This window comes from Antedon bifida, chromosome 6 (assembly GCF_963402885.1).
Source record: "Antedon bifida chromosome 6, ecAntBifi1.1, whole genome shotgun sequence".
NCBI classification, from domain to species: domain Eukaryota; kingdom Metazoa; phylum Echinodermata; class Crinoidea; order Comatulida; family Antedonidae; genus Antedon; species Antedon bifida.
Window position 1 is genome coordinate 12709556 of NC_136231.1, and position 18409 is coordinate 12727964.

Genomic DNA, 18409 nt, shown 5'->3' on the forward strand with positions numbered 1-18409 from the left:
GTTCTTGCCAAAAACTATGGATTGGCCATCATACCAAGATCTTTATTTGCTAACGATGGATCACTACTTATACCAAGTGATAAATCAAGTCTAATACCTTTGAAAGTGATGAGCAATTCAAAAAGAAGGTCTACTCACACCGATGAACATTCCCCTTCTAGTACTATATGATCATGCATCACATATTAGTCTTCAACTCATCAATTATGCAAGAGAAAATGACATACATTTGTATTGCCTCCCACCGCACACAACAAATTATCTGTAACCTAAATTTAATTGTAATTGGCTAAATCTGTTTTCCGATCATTGAAATCTGAATACAACAAAGCATGCGAAAAGTTCTTCAAGAAACAATCCAGGCAAAGTAATAACACGGTTAAACTTTTGCAGAATATTGAAAGACGTGTATGTTGTTTCATGCATTATGGCGAATGCTGCTATAAGCGGGTTTTCTGCAACGGGTATATATACATTTAATCCCGATGCAGTTCGCAAGATTTAAATTTTGGATTTAAAGAACAAGCCATCACAGATATATAATGCCGATGAAACCAAACTTAGTTTGGTGCACAATCTATCAAAGATTCAAGATAGATCAAGATAGAGAACTATCCAGTGTAAAATAAGTGGAAACAGAGTGAGAATGTAATAGTGCTAGCCTGTGCAAATGCTGCAGGGTTATTTACCACCCTTGATTATTAAAGGCCAGCGACTGAGCGATTCTGTAATGCAGAATGCTCCTGTCGATTCTTTCTTTGGTGTCAGCAAATCACTGTTCATTGATACGGAGTTGTTTGACATGTGGTTTAGAAAGTATTTTGTTGGTGCTCCTTTCCACCGAACACAAGAAATCATCTGTAACCTTTGGGTAAATTTGTTTTCCAATCATTGAAATCTGAATACAAGAAAGCATGTGAAAAGTTCCTTAAGAAAAATCCAGGAAAAAAACACGGTTAAACTTTTACGGAATATTGAAAGATGCGTATTGCTGCTACATATAAGCGGGTTTTCTGAAACTGGTATATATCCTTTTAATCCAGATGCTGCTGCTGAGTTTCTACAAGCTTCAACTGTAGAGAACATTTTCGCGGATAAGCCTGTTAATTCAAATTAAGTCAATCCACAGGATCAACTCTTTCATGATTCGGCTGAACAAATTGCTTATGCCCTTTCTACTGATGGTAATGTCAACTGCAATTCCACAGACAACCCTGGGCCAAGTATGTTTATCTACTCCTCTCTACCACTCGGATGGTACTTGGTTACATTCCAACAAGAATATTTATGTTAGTGTGGTATACATTACTTTTAGCTTTTTGATTCTTTTACTTTTAATTGATTTACAGCATTTTGGAATGCTATTAAGTATTGTGTTGATTTGTTTTCGACTTAAAATGTGAATAGACACCACATTTACTCTCGATAGGGTAATCGGGAAATGCCTGTGGTCCTCTATTTGTTTATAGGATTAACCATTTTTATATACTCGGATGCCAATAGAGACACAATTTAATACCATAGTGCGGTATTTAGGGGGAGGGGCAAGAAAACTGTAAAAAAAATTAAATCTTCCGCAAACGGAACAGACCTCACAGAACGCCTTTGAGGAATTGAAAGCGCAATTTGGTGAGGTGTTTTTTGCCGGGAATCCGCTTGCTGAATTCTATGAAAGAGTCCAATATCCAGCAGAGACTCCTTCAATATATGCCGTAGAGCTAGAAGGACTTCTGAGAGAGGTGGAAGAAAGAGTGCAACATCAAATGGTTGATGGCGACCATTATGCTGACGCAACAGTTTATGTGGGGAGTAGGAGATGCGCATGTAACACAGAGACTTCCTCCCATGAGACCAAGATCTATGATATTCAAAGAGGTAAAAGCAGAACTCCGTCTTATGGAACGGGAGAACAAGACTACAAAAACTGTACAACAACAGTCAAATCAAGTTGACCGTCCAGAAAAAACGAAACTAGACAATTTAACAAAAGCAGTGAACGATTTAAAAGAACAGTTTACACAACTGCTGTCTATAACAATAAGCCCAAGCGAGACCTGATTTCATAAGTGCCCAACAAGATGAAAATCAAGAACTTATAAGGTGCAGAAAGTGCGGACAAGAAGGTCATATTGCCGTTGGATGCAGAATTCCGTTAAACTACAATGTTCCACGGTGGAGATGTGCACCGCGGGACCAACACCACGAGTAAGCCTTAACAAGGTAAATACTTCTAATAATGTTTCCTCTTTTCGTAGTTCTCTTATAGGAGAGCCTAATGAGGATATCGTAGAAATTAATGGCATCACTTATAGGTCGTTAATAGACTCCGGGTCCCAGGTAACATCAATTACTGAAACTCTGTGGAAAGCTCATCCACAATTATGCAAACTAAATTTAAATCATCTTATTATTATATCGCATGAGGGCGGGCATTTGTGTAGGATGTGCTATGCGATTGCATTCTGTGTAGCGTGGGTAATTTATAGCGTGCTTACTACATGTGCGTTCTTTCTCTCATTGGACTCATTTGAAGTAACACGTCTAACGATTGTTGTCTTCAGATTTTAACATACAGCTATTTTGTCTTGGGTGTCTTTTGTCCTTTTGGACACATTTAAGAGTCACATTTAGAGATTCTTTCAAATACTGTACTCGAGTCGAAGTTGCAGATTGTGTTTTTATCGACGTATTAACTGGTTTTTTCCATAACGAGGACATTGGTTTAATATTCAAGATAAAGCTTTCAACATCCTGACGTAAGTGAGTACGTTCTCTTGATCTTTGACTTAGTATAATAGGATGGTAACGACGACGTGTGAGGTAAGCCTGTGCGGACATTCGTTTGTCAAAAGATTACAATTTTATTGTGAGGAATCGGAATTTTCTGGCATGCGCCTAGATCCAAAACACTATCAATAAAGTGTACAATTTTCCTCGATTTGTCTACGTCACCAGACATTGTTTACATTCACATCGGTGTGTGGGTCACACCTTTAACGATCGGGTCTCTGTCATTAATCAAAAACTTCAGTCAATTTATGCCGACGGTTGCGCGGTGGTTTTCCGTAATCAGTGAAACCAATAAAACCAAAATACGATTTATAGATTATTGTCAAGAAGGACTCCGGTGTAAAAATAGATAAAAACGTGTAAAGAACTTCGGGGAATGGTGTACTATAGGAGAAGAGATGTGGTTACGTTACTAAAGAAATTATAGGGCGTTGATTCATGACTCATTGGCTAGATAATGGACAAAGCTTTCCATTTACGTCTCCATTGTTGTTATAATATGGCTTTCATTGTTTTTATTGGGACTGGCCAAGTCTCTATAGCATCGTGTTACATAGGCCTAATATAACATAGTTAAAATTAAATGTAAATAAAATAATATATGGATTACGTACATGAAATAACGTATTATTGCTTCTTATATTTTTTCCAAGTCGCACTAGCTAGGCATAGTCTCAAGCACGCATTGCATAGCCCTAATATAACAGTTAAAATTAAATGTAAACAAAATAATATATGGATGTTACTGTACTTGAAATAACGTATTATTTATTGCTTCTTATATTTTTTTCCAAGTTGCACTAGCTAGACATAGTCTCAAGCACGCATTACATAGGCCTAATATAACAGTTCAAATTAAATGTAAACAAAATAATATATGGATGTTGATACTTGAAATAACGTATTTATATTGCTTCTTATATTCTTTCTATAGTTTGATTCTACAATAGCCTCAAGTTACAACTCTGCAATGAAATATTACATACATTATAAATGTATACATAAAATGACTTTACAAAAACACAATATAAATAAAATGTTCAAATATATATTTGCACATAAAAAGTGTAGGCCTACAAAAATCCAATGTATAATAATGAATCCCCGTAGCTAAAGTGGAACATTCGAAACGTCACCAGTCTGTTCTGGGTCAACTGTTGGTCAAATACAATCCACGATTTAATGCAAAATGCACCCCTATTTTTTTTCGAATGGAATAACCCTTAAAAAAAAACCCGGTAACTAAAATGCCCGTGATCCGTTTTTTATTAGATGGAATCATTTGTTCGGCGATTTGAATATTGCTGTTCCTGAATTATTTCCAATAGTTATCGCCATGGAAGTTTGGGGCTCGGCATTAGCTAACCGCTATATCTTGTTTTTCTGTGATAATTCAGCAGTTGTTGCTGTTATCAATAAGAAATCCGCTAAAGATTTGCTGTTTTTACGACTTATACGCCGTTTGGTTCTGGTATGCCTCCGTTACATTATACAGTACATTTCCGTGCCTCACACATTCATGGAGTCTAGAATATTTTGGCAGATTTTCTATCAAGAGGGGAGTTTTTACGTGCTCTAAAGTCTTTTCTTGACCTTAGCCTCACTCCGTTAATTGTTCCTTCTTGTCAGATTTACATTTGGAAATTTTTTTTTTTAGGTATTGTGTGCACAGGTTCTCTGGATGCTGCTCCTCTCAATAAAGAAGCTGTATCACTGATACAATCATCGTTGGCACCAACGACCGTTGCGGCGTACCAACGTAGTACAGTATTAGGAAACTCGCGGCCTACAGCGACAAGGTAAAGGAAACGTGTTTATGATGTTTTTAAAATTAAAGGTTATATAACACAAATGGTTACAATAATGTTATTTTAACGTTTTTAAAACCCCATAAAAAGCGAAATATGTTTTAAAAACTGATATTTTAGGTTTTTAAAACTCTACAAATTAACGTTTTAAATATGAAAAATAGCGTTTTTAAAACCAAAACAATACGTCAAAAAAACTTTATTTTGACGTTAATTTAAATATCATTATTACCTTATCTTTATGTAATTTTAACGTTTTTAAAACCCCTCAAAACACAAAATATGTTTTTAAAACTGACATTTTAGGTTATATTTACCTGTAAAAACCGTATTTAAAACGTTTCAAACTGGACAAATTAACGTTTTTAATACAAAAAAATAGCATTTTTAAAACCATACAATACGTCAAAAAACGTTGCTTTAACGTTATTTAAATATCATTATTTCGTTATATATATACGTTTAAAATTTGTGTTTTAAACGTTCAAATAAAACGTTATTTCAACGTTTGCAAAACTCCACAAATTCACGTATTAAAAACGAAATATTATAACGTTTTTAAAACCAAAAAATACGTTAAAAAAAGTATTTTAACGTTATTATATCTAGGAATATTACGTTATAAATACGTTCCTTCCTTCTACAATCTGTAACTTTGTTTGCCCATTAAAGTAATTAAATCTAACTGCTAAACAAAGCAGAAAACGACCACCTACGGATATCCATACATTTTCAGTAAATTATTTGTTTTTTCTCATTTAGAATCATGGCTGGTGTTATTTTAGAGAATCTCAGTACCAAGAAGTTGTTCGGTTTTTGTGTAATCCTGCTAATAGTTCAGATAATTTGTTTCTTGGTCGGGGGACTTATCGCACCAAAACCTACAGATGCCAATAGTCACCTGACCACCAAATGTGTAGACCCTGCCGACAACGTTCATAAATGGTTTATACCCAACGGACCTGGAGAGTGTTCCAAAGTAGCTAACTTTGAAGAGGCAGCAAGGAAGTACATTGATGCGAATCAGATCGTTTTTTCGTTACGAATGCCACATAGATCGTATAATATGAGTCGTAGCTTCCAATTCATACTGACCATGATCAGATTGGAAACACAGTACAAGTTAACTGTTCCCGATGCACCAGAAGAAATTACAATGATTGTGCGTGTTGGTTACAGAGATAGTGATTATGAAGATTGGAAAGAACTTACTAGAGTAACAGAAACAAGAAAACTTGAATGTCTGCTGCACTCGAATGAAGACGAAGGACCAGTTGACGGTGACCCGTATAATTGTGAGCCTCTACCGTTCTTTGAATTAAGCACCTGCCATCATAAGCAGTACCTAATCAATATTCGATTACCGGTAGAATTTAACAAAGAAACCAATGAACAGAAGTACAACACTAAGTTAGGCAGCATCACTGATATTTGGATCATTGAGATTCATCAAACTGGTGGTTTTACTTTAGTATGGCTGACAATGAAGTCTGTCATGACACCTATTCCACTTGTTTTCCTCATCTGGTTCTGGCTAAGAATCTCCAAGTTAAATCGATCGCCAGTTCTTATGGAAAAGTTTGTTATGGTTCTGGGAATTTCTATTACCTTCCTAAATATACCAATTGAATGGTTCACGTTCTGGTTCAACATCCCATACATGTTGCTGATTAGTGACATACGTCAAGGAATCTTTTATGCCACGTTACTCTCGTCTTGGATTATATTTGTTGGTGAACATCTCATGGACACAGTTGAGCGAGCAAGATTGAGTGCGTACTGGAAGCAAGTCGGAACAATTGCTTTTTGTTGTTTTTGTATGTTTGTCTTTGACATGTGCGAAAGAGGAGTGCAGATTTCAAATCCATTCTTTACTTTATGGACAACAGAGACAGGCAAAAACCTGGCTATGCTATTTCTTGTTATGGCTGGGATCTGTTTAAGTGCTTACTTCCTGTTTCTATGTTTCATGGTGTGGCAAATATTCAGAAACATCAGTATTAAACGTCTGGCGCTTCCACACATGGCCAAAGCTAGACGCCTTCATTATGAAGGTTTGATTTTCAGATTCAAATTCTTCATGTTGTTCACTTTGTTATGTGCTGCCCTCACTGTAATCTTCTTCATTTTGAGTCAAGTTTATGAAGATCACTATAAAATGGGACATGAGAAGACACTTCAGATTAGCAGCGCCTTCTTCACCGGTGTTTATGGCATGTGGAACATCTATGTGGTCGCTGTCATCTTTTTGTATGCCCCTTCACACAAGCAAGTCTCCTCTGACAATGATGACAGCAGCGAAGGAAGTCATGTGGAGTTCCAGTTGGAATCTACATCCACGACGCCAGGGTCTGATGACCCACCGTCAGCATCAGCAGCAGCAACAACCGACCAATCAGAGCTTAAGAACCTCCTTACAAAAACCGCTATTGACTAATTTGATAATAAATCAGGAAAGAGTGTTCATTGCATAACGGTACACTGTATGTTCTTATACAAAGACCATATAAAATGTATAATGTGTCTCATACAAGTGGTCCAACTTATTATGTACACATGTATGCAAATCACAGACTAAAACTAACTTGATAATTACATTTCTCCTTGAAAACTTGAGTATTAAATATCATAATAAAAAGTGCCAAATATATTTATTTTTCTTTATTTATAAACTTGTAAGTTTGTAAACTTGATGTAAGTTTGTAAACTTGATGTAAGTTTGTAAACTTGATGTAAGTTTGATTGAGTGAAAGCTGTTCAATAATTGTAGTTAGTAACTTTAAAGGCCCCCACCAATATTTGTATATAACGTTTATTTAAGATAACATTGAGTGTAGTTAACCTAACTTGATATTTATAGTACATGATATCGTGTTACCAGAGTAGTATACATATACCATGAACCTAGGTCCATGCATATACCAAGCAATAAAATACATGCCTTGTTTAGGATTTATCCTTTCTGTGTCATGAAGGCTGGCCAAATAGATTCTTTATTAATTACTAAGGCAATTGTGTCCTAAGCCTACTAGACACCCGGTCTTATAAGAACAATTTGATACAACTTTGTATGCCAGACAAGTGAAATATTGAGCCCTCATAAAATATTATTCATGATGATAATTTATTGTTGAAATGTTTAATCGAAATATAACATGTATTATATATTTTCATTGTGTCAAGAATGTAATAAAATTGTATGCATACATAAAAAAATTAATTAGATTGGAATAAAGGTCAGAGTATGGTATTCTATGAATTAGTGCATTCTTCATGTTTCACGTATTATATTCTGGGAAATTTATATATTATTAGGGATGTTACTGGGTTACCTGTGTTTTATTATTATGCCATGTTTTCTATTAAACCAGATCGTGTATAGGCTTAGGTACATTAGGCATGTTACTTGCTGGCTTCTCCGTCGGAAGCTAATCGTGTATAGGCTTATGTAGATTAGGCATGTTGCTGTTTTTGACTGTGACAAATATCCGTGTTCTCTCAGAGATAAAATGCAAGTATGTCAATCACATGCTATCAAATCAGAAAAATTAATAAAGCTCTATCTAACAAAATCAAACTAATTTTGATAAAAAAAATTGTGATGTTCCCAAATATGGTAGTGATAATATGATGCCATCATGTCCATATGGGCACACCATTTTTTGTTCGCATAAAGTTTTATATTTTAGAAAAAATAATAATAATTACATGTTTGTATGTAAGTTTGTTTGTCATCCTTGAGTATGCCAATCGATATATTGATCAAATTGAGCTGAAAATAACATGCACTCAGTCACTCTGCATTTTCTCAAGTATTTTTCTCATTTGTATACGTGCTTTAATTCGTTTGAATATCAGTTTATGAATTATTCCTTGTTAGACCAGTGAAGCTTCATAATTTAATATTGAATATTGTGTCTAATGTAATATGGATGTGTACTGTACTTGAGTAGTGATGTGTAAGGTAATCAGTATTAATCAATATACGATACTAATTGATTACTTTAAGATAATGTATGTTTAAATTATTGTTTGTGAATTACTGTTAGTGAGAATGCTTAATGAGTTGGCTTGAGGCCGACTTGACTTGGGGCCGACTTGACTTTGGCCGAGACGGTTTAGGGCCGAGTTGGATCGAATTCTATTAAACGTATAAAGGAGGATTGTTTGACGAGATGAAAGTGAAGTCTGGTCTTTGTTTTTCAATGAAAACTGGAACCTTTTACAGGATTTGTTTGATCGATTGATAATGAAATCAGGAAATTTGAAAGCAGATGTGCAAAGGAGAAAGATCCTGAAATTGCTACGCACGTAGTATTAGAGCAGTACATTGACAGTTATAGCAACTGCTCCATACAAAGATGGTAAAATATTGGAGAGATGGCTTTCCTAAACACCATCATTACACCAAAAGAACATTACCAACTAGAGGGAGGCATGTCTCTCAGTGTCTAAGAACGCTTTAGAGTTGAAAAAAAACCCATCACTTGAACCTTACGCCATTAAAGAACATAGTTTCCTCACTTGTTGTACCATAATCTGTAAAAAATGACATCATGAAAAATTCATCGATGAAGATTTATATAAACATTTGTCAAAACCGACTTTCTATTGACATCAGTATAGTATTTGAGACCGAATGAAAGCTAAATTCAAAAGCTTTGGTACATGGATGCATAAAACAAAGATTTCAGTTGGAGATTAGGCCATTAAACTTAGTGAAGAAAGACAACTATCAAGATTTCTTGTCATACAGCATTCTCGACCAGAGTTCTTGCCAAAAACTATGGATTGGCCATCATACCAAGATCTTTATTTGCTAACGATGGATCACTACTTATACCAAGTGATAAATCAAGTCTAATACCTTTGAAAGTGATGAGCAATTCAAAAAGAAGGTCTACTCACACCGATGAACATTCCCCTTCTAGTACTATATGATCATGCATCACATATTAGTCTTCAACTCATCAATTATGCAAGAGAAAATGACATACATTTGTATTGCCTCCCACCGCACACAACAAATTATCTGTAACCTAAATTTAATTGTAATTGGCTAAATCTGTTTTCCGATCATTGAAATCTGAATACAACAAAGCATGCGAAAAGTTCTTCAAGAAACAATCCAGGCAAAGTAATAACACGGTTAAACTTTTGCAGAATATTGAAAGACGTGTATGTTGTTTCATGCATTATGGCGAATGCTGCTATAAGCGGGTTTTCTGCAACGGGTATATATACATTTAATCCCGATGCAGTTCGCAAGATTTAAATTTTGGATTTAAAGAACAAGCCATCACAGATATATAATGCCGATGAAACCAAACTTAGTTTGGTGCACAATCTATCAAAGATTCAAGATAGATCAAGATAGAGAACTATCCAGTGTAAAATAAGTGGAAACAGAGTGAGAATGTAATAGTGCTAGCCTGTGCAAATGCTGCAGGGTTATTTACCACCCTTGATTATTAAAGGCCAGCGACTGAGCGATTCTGTAATGCAGAATGCTCCTGTCGATTCTTTCTTTGGTGTCAGCAAATCACTGTTCATTGATACGGAGTTGTTTGACATGTGGTTTAGAAAGTATTTTGTTGGTGCTCCTTTCCACCGAACACAAGAAATCATCTGTAACCTTTGGGTAAATTTGTTTTCCAATCATTGAAATCTGAATACAAGAAAGCATGTGAAAAGTTCCTTAAGAAAAATCCAGGAAAAAAACACGGTTAAACTTTTACGGAATATTGAAAGATGCGTATTGCTGCTACATATAAGCGGGTTTTCTGAAACTGGTATATATCCTTTTAATCCAGATGCTGCTGCTGAGTTTCTACAAGCTTCAACTGTAGAGAACATTTTCGCGGATAAGCCTGTTAATTCAAATTAAGTCAATCCACAGGATCAACTCTTTCATGATTCGGCTGAACAAATTGCTTATGCCCTTTCTACTGATGGTAATGTCAACTGCAATTCCACAGACAACCCTGGGCCAAGTATGTTTATCTACTCCTCTCTACCACTCGGATGGTACTTGGTTACATTCCAACAAGAATATTTATGTTAGTGTGGTATACATTACTTTTAGCTTTTTGATTCTTTTACTTTTAATTGATTTACAGCATTTTGGAATGCTATTAAGTATTGTGTTGATTTGTTTTCGACTTAAAATGTGAATAGACACCACATTTACTCTCGATAGGGTAATCGGGAAATGCCTGTGGTCCTCTATTTGTTTATAGGATTAACCATTTTTATATACTCGGATGCCAATAGAGACACAATTTAATACCATAGTGCGGTATTTAGGGGGAGGGGCAAGAAAACTGTAAAAAAAATTAAATCTTCCGCAAACGGAACAGACCTCACAGAACGCCTTTGAGGAATTGAAAGCGCAATTTGGTGAGGTGTTTTTTGCCGGGAATCCGCTTGCTGAATTCTATGAAAGAGTCCAATATCCAGCAGAGACTCCTTCAATATATGCCGTAGAGCTAGAAGGACTTCTGAGAGAGGTGGAAGAAAGAGTGCAACATCAAATGGTTGATGGCGACCATTATGCTGACGCAACAGTTTATGTGGGGAGTAGGAGATGCGCATGTAACACAGAGACTTCCTCCCATGAGACCAAGATCTATGATATTCAAAGAGGTAAAAGCAGAACTCCGTCTTATGGAACGGGAGAACAAGACTACAAAAACTGTACAACAACAGTCAAATCAAGTTGACCGTCCAGAAAAAACGAAACTAGACAATTTAACAAAAGCAGTGAACGATTTAAAAGAACAGTTTACACAACTGCTGTCTATAACAATAAGCCCAAGCGAGACCTGATTTCATAAGTGCCCAACAAGATGAAAATCAAGAACTTATAAGGTGCAGAAAGTGCGGACAAGAAGGTCATATTGCCGTTGGATGCAGAATTCCGTTAAACTACAATGTTCCACGGTGGAGATGTGCACCGCGGGACCAACACCACGAGTAAGCCTTAACAAGGTAAATACTTCTAATAATGTTTCCTCTTTTCGTAGTTCTCTTATAGGAGAGCCTAATGAGGATATCGTAGAAATTAATGGCATCACTTATAGGTCGTTAATAGACTCCGGGTCCCAGGTAACATCAATTACTGAAACTCTGTGGAAAGCTCATCCACAATTATGCAAACTAAATTTAAATCATCTTATTATTATATCGCATGAGGGCGGGCATTTGTGTAGGATGTGCTATGCGATTGCATTCTGTGTAGCGTGGGTAATTTATAGCGTGCTTACTACATGTGCGTTCTTTCTCTCATTGGACTCATTTGAAGTAACACGTCTAACGATTGTTGTCTTCAGATTTTAACATACAGCTATTTTGTCTTGGGTGTCTTTTGTCCTTTTGGACACATTTAAGAGTCACATTTAGAGATTCTTTCAAATACTGTACTCGAGTCGAAGTTGCAGATTGTGTTTTTATCGACGTATTAACTGGTTTTTTCCATAACGAGGACATTGGTTTAATATTCAAGATAAAGCTTTCAACATCCTGACGTAAGTGAGTACGTTCTCTTGATCTTTGACTTAGTATAATAGAATGGTAACGACGACGTGTGAGGTAAGCCTGTGCGGACATTCGTTTGTCAAAAGATTACAATTTTATTGTGAGGAATCGGAATTTTCTGGCATGCGCCTAGATCCAAAACACTATCAATAAAGTGTACAATTTTCCTCGATTTGTCTACGTCACCAGACATTGTTTACATTCACATCGGTGTGTGGGTCACACCTTTAACGATCGGGTCTCTGTCATTAATCAAAAACTTCAGTCAATTTATGCCGACGGTTGCGCGGTGGTTTTCCGTAATCAGTGAAACCAATAAAACCAAAATACGATTTATAGATTATTGTCAAGAAGGACTCCGGTGTAAAAATAGATAAAAACGTGTAAAGAACTTCGGGGAATGGTGTACTATAGGAGAAGAGATGTGGTTACGTTACTAAAGAAATTATAGGGCGTTGATTCATGACTCATTGGCTAGATAATGGACAAAGCTTTCCATTTACGTCTCCATTGTTGTTATAATATGGCTTTCATTGTTTTTATTGGGACTGGCCAAGTCTCTATAGCATCGTGTTACATAGGCCTAATATAACATAGTTAAAATTAAATGTAAATAAAATAATATATGGATTACGTACATGAAATAACGTATTATTGCTTCTTATATTTTTTCCAAGTCGCACTAGCTAGGCATAGTCTCAAGCACGCATTGCATAGCCCTAATATAACAGTTAAAATTAAATGTAAACAAAATAATATATGGATGTTACTGTACTTGAAATAACGTATTATTTATTGCTTCTTATATTTTTTTCCAAGTTGCACTAGCTAGACATAGTCTCAAGCACGCATTACATAGGCCTAATATAACAGTTCAAATTAAATGTAAACAAAATAATATATGGATGTTGATACTTGAAATAACGTATTTATATTGCTTCTTATATTCTTTCTATAGTTTGATTCTACAATAGCCTCAAGTTACAACTCTGCAATGAAATATTACATACATTATAAATGTATACATAAAATGACTTTACAAAAACACAATATAAATAAAATGTTCAAATATATATTTGCACATAAAAAGTGTAGGCCTACAAAAATCCAATGTATAATAATGAATCCCCGTAGCTAAAATGGAACATTCGAAACGTCACCAGTCTGTTCTGGGTCAACTGTTGGTCAAATACAATCCACGATTTAATGCAAAATGCACCCCTATTTTTTTTCGAATGGAATAACCCTTAAAAAAAAACCCGGTAACTAAAATGCCCGTGATCCGTTTTTTATTAGATGGAATCATTTGTTCGGCGATTTGAATATTGCTGTTCCTGAATTATTTCCAATAGTTATCGCCATGGAAGTTTGGGGCTCGGCATTAGCTAACCGCTATATCTTGTTTTTCTGTGATAATTCAGCAGTTGTTGCTGTTATCAATAAGAAATCCGCTAAAGATTTGCTGTTTTTACGACTTATACGCCGTTTGGTTCTGGTATGCCTCCGTTACATTATACAGTACATTTCCGTGCCTCACACATTCATGGAGTCTAGAATATTTTGGCAGATTTTCTATCAAGAGGGGAGTTTTTACGTGCTCTAAAGTCTTTTCTTGACCTTAGCCTCACTCCGTTAATTGTTCCTTCTTGTCAGATTTACATTTGGAAATTTTTTTTTTTAGGTATTGTGTGCACAGGTTCTCTGGATGCTGCTCCTCTCAATAAAGAAGCTGTATCACTGATACAATCATCGTTGGCACCAACGACCGTTGCGGCGTACCAACGTAGTACAGTATTAGGAAACTCGCGGCCTACAGCGACAAGGTAAAGGAAACGTGTTTATGATGTTTTTAAAATTAAAGGTTATATAACACAAATGGTTACAATAATGTTATTTTAACGTTTTTAAAACCCCATAAAAAGCGAAATATGTTTTAAAAACTGATATTTTAGGTTTTTAAAACTCTACAAATTAACGTTTTAAATATGAAAAATAGCGTTTTTAAAACCAAAACAATACGTCAAAAAAACTTTATTTTGACGTTAATTTAAATATCATTATTACCTTATCTTTATGTAATTTTAACGTTTTTAAAACCCCTCAAAACACAAAATATGTTTTTAAAACTGACATTTTAGGTTATATTTACCTGTAAACACCGTATTTAAAACGTTTCAAACTGGACAAATTAACGTTTTTAATACAAAAAAATAGCATTTTTAAAACCATACAATACGTCAAAAAACGTTGCTTTAACGTTATTTAAATATCATTATTTCGTTATATATATACGTTTAAAATTTGTGTTTTAAACGTTCAAATAAAACGTTATTTCAACGTTTGCAAAACTCCACAAATTCACGTGTTAAAAACGAAATATTATAACGTTTTTAAAACCAAAAAATACGTTAAAAAAAGTATTTTAACGTTATTATATCTAGGAATATTACGTTATAAATACGTTCCTTCCTTCTACAATCTGTAACTTTGTTTGCCCATTAAAGTAATTAAATCTAACTGCTAAACAAAGCAGAAAACGACCACCTACGGATATCCATACATTTTCAGTAAATTATTTGTTTTTTCTCATTTAGAATCATGGCTGGTGTTATTTTAGAGAATCTCAGTACCAAGAAGTTGTTCGGTTTTTGTGTAATCCTGCTAATAGTTCAGATAATTTGTTTCTTGGTCGGGGGACTTATCGCACCAAAACCTACAGATGCCAATAGTCACCTGACCACCAAATGTGTAGACCCTGCCGACAACGTTCATAAATGGTTTATACCCAACGGACCTGGAGAGTGTTCCAAAGTAGCTAACTTTGAAGAGGCAGCAAGGAAGTACATTGATGCGAATCAGATCGTTTTTTCGTTACGAATGCCACATAGATCGTATAATATGAGTCGTAGCTTCCAATTCATACTGACCATGATCAGATTGGAAACACAGTACAAGTTAACTGTTCCCGATGCACCAGAAGAAATTACAATGATTGTGCGTGTTGGTTACAGAGATAGTGATTATGAAGATTGGAAAGAACTTACTAGAGTAACAGAAACAAGAAAACTTGAATGTCTGCTGCACTCGAATGAAGACGAAGGACCAGTTGACGGTGACCCGTATAATTGTGAGCCTCTACCGTTCTTTGAATTAAGCACCTGCCATCATAAGCAGTACCTAATCAATATTCGATTACCGGTAGAATTTAACAAAGAAACCAATGAACAGAAGTACAACACTAAGTTAGGCAGCATCACTGATATTTGGATCATTGAGATTCATCAAACTGGTGGTTTTACTTTAGTATGGCTGACAATGAAGTCTGTCATGACACCTATTCCACTTGTTTTCCTCATCTGGTTCTGGCTAAGAATCTCCAAGTTAAATCGATCGCCAGTTCTTATGGAAAAGTTTGTTATGGTTCTGGGAATTTCTATTACCTTCCTAAATATACCAATTGAATGGTTCACGTTCTGGTTCAACATCCCATACATGTTGCTGATTAGTGACATACGTCAAGGAATCTTTTATGCCACGTTACTCTCGTCTTGGATTATATTTGTTGGTGAACATCTCATGGACACAGTTGAGCGAGCAAGATTGAGTGCGTACTGGAAGCAAGTCGGGACAATTGCTTTTTGTTGTTTTTGTATGTTTGTCTTTGACATGTGCGAAAGAGGAGTGCAGATTTCAAATCCATTCTTTACTTTATGGACAACAGAGACAGGCAAAAACCTGGCTATGCTATTTCTTGTTATGGCTGGGATCTGTTTAAGTGCTTACTTCCTGTTTCTATGTTTCATTGTGTGGCAAATATTCAGAAACATCAGTATTAAACGTCTGGCGCTTCCACACATGGCCAAAGCTAGACGCCTTCATTATGAAGGTTTGATTTTCAGATTCAAATTCTTCATGTTGTTCACTTTGTTATGTGCTGCCCTCACTGTAATCTTCTTCATTTTGAGTCAAGTTTATGAAGATCACTATAAAATGGGACATGAGAAGACACTTCAGATTAGCAGCGCCTTCTTCACCGGTGTTTATGGCATGTGGAACATCTATGTGGTCGCTGTCATCTTTTTGTATGCCCCTTCACACAAGCAAGTCTCCTCTGACAATGATGACAGCAGCGAAGGAAGTCATGTGGAGTTCCAGTTGGAATCTACATCCACGACGCCAGGGTCTGATGACCCACCGTCAGCATCAGCAGCAGCAAGAACCGACCAATCAGAGCTTAAGAACCTCCTTACAAAAACCGCTATTGACTAATTTGATAATAAATCAGGAAAGAGTGTTCATTGCATAACGGTACACTGTATGTTCTTATACAAAGACCATATAAAATGTATAATGTGTCTCATACAAGTGGTCCAACTTATTATGTACACATGTATGCAAATCACAGACTAAAACTAACTTGATAATTACATTTCTCCTTGAAAACTTGAGTATTAAATATCATAATAAAAAGTGCCAAATATATTTATTTTTCTTTATTTATAAACTTGTAAGTTTGTAAACTTGATGTAAGTTTGTAAACTTGATGTAAGTTTGTAAACTTGATGTAAGTTTGATTGAGTGAAAGCTGTTCAATAATTGTAGTTAGTAACTTTAAAGGCCCCCACCAATATTTGTATATAACGTTTATTTAAGATAACATTGAGTGTAGTTAACCTAACTTGATATTTATAGTACATGATATCGTGTTACCAGAGTAGTATACATATACCATGAACCTAGGTCCATGCATATACCAAGCAATAAAATACATGCCTTGTTTAGGATTTATCCTTTCTGTGTCATGAAGGCTGGCCAAATAGATTCTGTATTAATTACTAAGGCAATTGTGTCCTAAGCCTACTAGACACCCGGTCTTATAAGAACAATTTGATACAACTTTGTATGCCAGACAAGTGAAATATTGAGCCCTCATAAAATATTATTCATGATGATAATTTATTGTTGAAATGTTTAATCGAAATATAACATGTATTATATATTTTCATTGTGTCAAGAATGTAATAAAATTGTATGCATACATAAAAAAATTAATTAGATTGGAATAAAGGTCAGAGTATGGTATTCTATGAATTAGTGCATTCTTCATGTTTCACGTATTATATTCTGGGAAATTTATATATTATTAGGGATGTTACTGGGTTACCTGTGTTTTATTATTATGCCATGTTTTCTATTAAACCAGATCGTGTATAGGCTTAGGTACATTAGGCATGTTACTTGCTGGCTTCTCCGTCGGAAGCTAATCGTGTATAGGCTTATGTAGATTAGGCATGTTGCTGTTTTTGACTGTGACAAATATCCGTGTTCTCTCAGAGATAAAATGCAAGTATGTCAATCACATGCTATCAAATCAGAAAAATTAATAAAGCTCTATCTAACAAAATCAAACTAATTTTGATAAAAAAAATTGTGATGTTCCCAAATATGGTAGTGATAATATGATGCCATCATGTCCATATGGGCACACCATTTTTTGTTCGCATAAAGTTTTATATTTTAGAAAAAATAATAATAATTACATGTTTGTATGTAAGTTTGTTTGTCATCCTTGAGTATGCCAATCGATATATTGATCAAATTGAGCTGAAAATAACATGCACTCAGTCACTCTGCATTTTCTCAAGTATTTTTCTCATTTGTATACGTGCTTTAATTCGTTTGAATATCAGTTTATGAATTATTCCTTGTTAGACCAGTGAAGCTTCATAATTTAATATTGAATATTGTGTCTAATGTAATATGGATGTGTACTGTACTTGAGTAGTGATGTGTAAGGTAATCAGTATTAATCAATATACGATACTAATTGATTACTTTAAGATAATGTATGTTTAAATTATTGTTTGTGAATTACTGTTAGTGAGAATGCTTAATGAGTTGGCTTGAGGCCGACTTGACTTGGGGCCGACTTGACTTTGGCCGAGACGGTTTAGGGCCGAGTTGGATCGAATTCTATTAAACGTATAAAGGAGGATTGTTTGACGAGATGAAAGTGAAGTCTGGTCTTTGTTTTTCAATGAAAACTGGAACCTTTTACAGGATTTGTTTGATCGATTGATAATGAAATCAGGAAATTTGAAAGCAGATGTGCAAAGGAGAAAGATCCTGAAATTGCTACGCACGTAGTATTAGAGCAGTACATTGACAGTTATAGCAACTGCTCCATACAAAGATGGTAAAATATTGGAGAGATGGCTTTCCTAAACACCATCATTACACCAAAAGAACATTACCAACTAGAGGGAGGCATGTCT

At 35.2% G+C, this 18409-nt stretch overlaps 2 pseudogenes; both read left to right on the plus strand.

Moving 5' to 3' along the window:
• The first annotated feature begins 5302 nt into the window (after positions 1-5302).
• Positions 5303-7035, plus strand: LOC144845654 (protein wntless homolog pseudogene; annotated as a pseudogene).
• Positions 7036-14670: 7635 nt separating this feature from the next.
• On the plus strand, positions 14671-16602 carry LOC144844480 (protein wntless homolog pseudogene; annotated as a pseudogene).
• Positions 16603-18409: the final 1807 nt, after the last annotated feature.